Raw genomic sequence first — 2,437 nt, forward strand, 5'->3', positions numbered from 1 at the left:
CATGCTGCTTATTATGCACATGTCCATGGAGACAATTGGAAGTAATATGCAACACACTTAAACATGTCATGCACGATTCATTGGAATGATGATGAGTAGGGGAGGAAGACACTTGATGAGCTAAATTTTGGTTGATAAAAAATTAATCAAACCTTTGAGTTAAAGACCTCACCTCGACAACTATGTCATTATAATTGTCCACTTGATATAAGCTTGAATTCTTTCTTCCTCCTACATTTTTACCATTTTTAAAAGACAAGGATCGGTGCATTGAGTTTTCACTCATGCTTTCATATAAGCGCCACACATCATTTTCATGCTTGTCTAAATAGGAACCTCCCATTGAGGCATAAACCATGCCCTTAAGGGAATCGGATAAACTTTCATAAAATTGTTGAACTATTTGCCACTTAGGAATGTCATGATGAGGACATTTCCTAAGCAAATCATTCAACCGCGCCCATGCCTCATGTAACATCTCCCTATCCATTTGTGAAAATTGACGAATTGAAGTTTGCATGGCATTGGTTTTAAGCACGGGATAATACTTTCTCAAGAACTTTTGTTACATTTCCACCCAAGAAGTTATAAAAAGAGGTCTTAAATTGTTAAACCAATATTTTGCCTTGTCTTTTAAGGTGAATGGGATGAGTTTTAACTTTAAAACTTCTTCCGGCATGTCTGTATATTTTACGATGAAACAAACTTCAAGAAATTCATCCAAATGCTTATATGGTTCTTCATTAGTTAACCCAAAATAGTTGGGAAGCATTTGAAAGTTTTGTGGCTTGATTTCATAATGATGGACTCGAAATGGAGGAAGACGAATGCATGTTGGTGCATTGTATTCATTCGGCATATAATGATCTTTCAAAGCCATAGGTGGATACACAATTAGTGGCTCTATATAAGCCCCATTATTAGCTTGAACAATGGGTGGTGGAGGTGGAGGTGGTGGTGTATAGTATGGCCTTGACATTCCATGTAGAACTTGGCCTTATGGTTGAGGAGCAAAAGGTCTAGGCATACCTAAGGGAATTTGCACATTATCATGTTGTTACACATTAGCATGGAGAATGCTTTGTTAGTCTACATGACCAAGGTCTTCAACATGGTCATCCATTGATACAATGGATTCACTTGATTTACCCCTTCCCCTTAGATTACGCACAATAGATTCAAGATTAAGATTCAATGGAACAAAAGGAGGATTTAAAGACCTACAACCATGCATGCACAATGCAAATCAACACAAACAACAACTCAACAAATAGCAAACACTTTTCCTCCACAACATAAATCAATCAACAACAAACTTCCACATACAATGATATTGTTGCCCAAGAATTGACTCTAGAGGGGGGGTGAATAGAGTCAATGCCAAACAATGGATAATTTTCACAATATATAGAAATACAATTTCTATTCAACAATTTAAGTAATTATGCAATAATCAAGATATGAGATCAAGATATGGAATAAGCAATTAAAGCATAATTATAAGAGAGATAAGGGAAGAGAAATTGCAAACAACAACACGGCGATTTTTGCAAGGTTCGGAAACTCCTACTCCTCGGCTCAGGATCCCTCTTGAGACTTCCCAATCCAATATAGCTTCTCCTTGCGGGTGGAGAGCAAACCTTTACGTGAAGTAAGACCTTGCTTCTTTTCCTTGCTAGGAGAACACCCTTCTCCTAGGCTTCTTTTGGGTCACACCAACCCTTACAAGTTTGTAGAAAAGATTGTAATTGAAATACAAGATTGAATCTCTCTCAAGATAGATATACAAGTGCAAGCTCACAAGAAATATCTCTCAAAGATTGATGTACAAACTTTAGCTCTCAACTAGAGTATATATGAATATAAGTGAAGCTCAAACTCTATAAATGATATGAATGAGAGAAGATGATATAAGTGAAGAATGTAAGCTTTTATAATCTCTCAAGTGAATAATAGAGCAAAAAACTCTATGAAGATTAAAGCAAGAGCAAAAGCCCTTTTAATCTTTGCTAGAATCTCTCAAGATAGAATAAGAGTGAATGAGAGAGATGAGAAGATGAGAGAACAAAAGCTCTCTTGAAATGTAATATTATGTCTCTCAAAATGGTGGTCTATCTGCTTCAGCCAAAATGAGCCTTCCTTATATAGACAGCCGTAGCATAATATATCTGTTAGAAGTAGTTGGAAGACTTAAATGCAGAAAAGTGCCGTTGTAGATTCAAATAACTTAGAAGAGCCGGCTCTACAAAAAATTGGAGGAGGCTCCAATAAATGGGAGGCGGCTCCAATAACTGGGAGGCGGCTCCAATTGATAAAATGTGCTTGCTTTAGTTTTCACGGAGGCAACACCTTGTTTTGGATTTTGACAGAAAATGGCATGACTTCAAATGGACATAACTCAGTCCATGAAACTCCAAATGAGGTGAAATTTAAGTCT

General features: G+C 36.8%; 1 pseudogene; it reads left to right on the top strand.

Moving 5' to 3' along the window:
* The first annotated feature begins 416 nt into the window (after nucleotides 1–416).
* LOC132275573 (small nucleolar RNA R71) lies at nucleotides 417–515 on the top strand (annotated as a pseudogene).
* The last annotated feature ends 1,922 nt before the right edge of the window (nucleotides 516–2,437 follow it).

The sequence above is a fragment of the Cornus florida genome, unplaced genomic scaffold (genome assembly GCF_030987335.1).
Source record: "Cornus florida cultivar Cherokee Brave unplaced genomic scaffold, ASM3098733v1 CherokeeBrave_3.0.0_Hap2_Chr09, whole genome shotgun sequence".
Classification (NCBI taxonomy): domain Eukaryota; kingdom Viridiplantae; phylum Streptophyta; class Magnoliopsida; order Cornales; family Cornaceae; genus Cornus; species Cornus florida.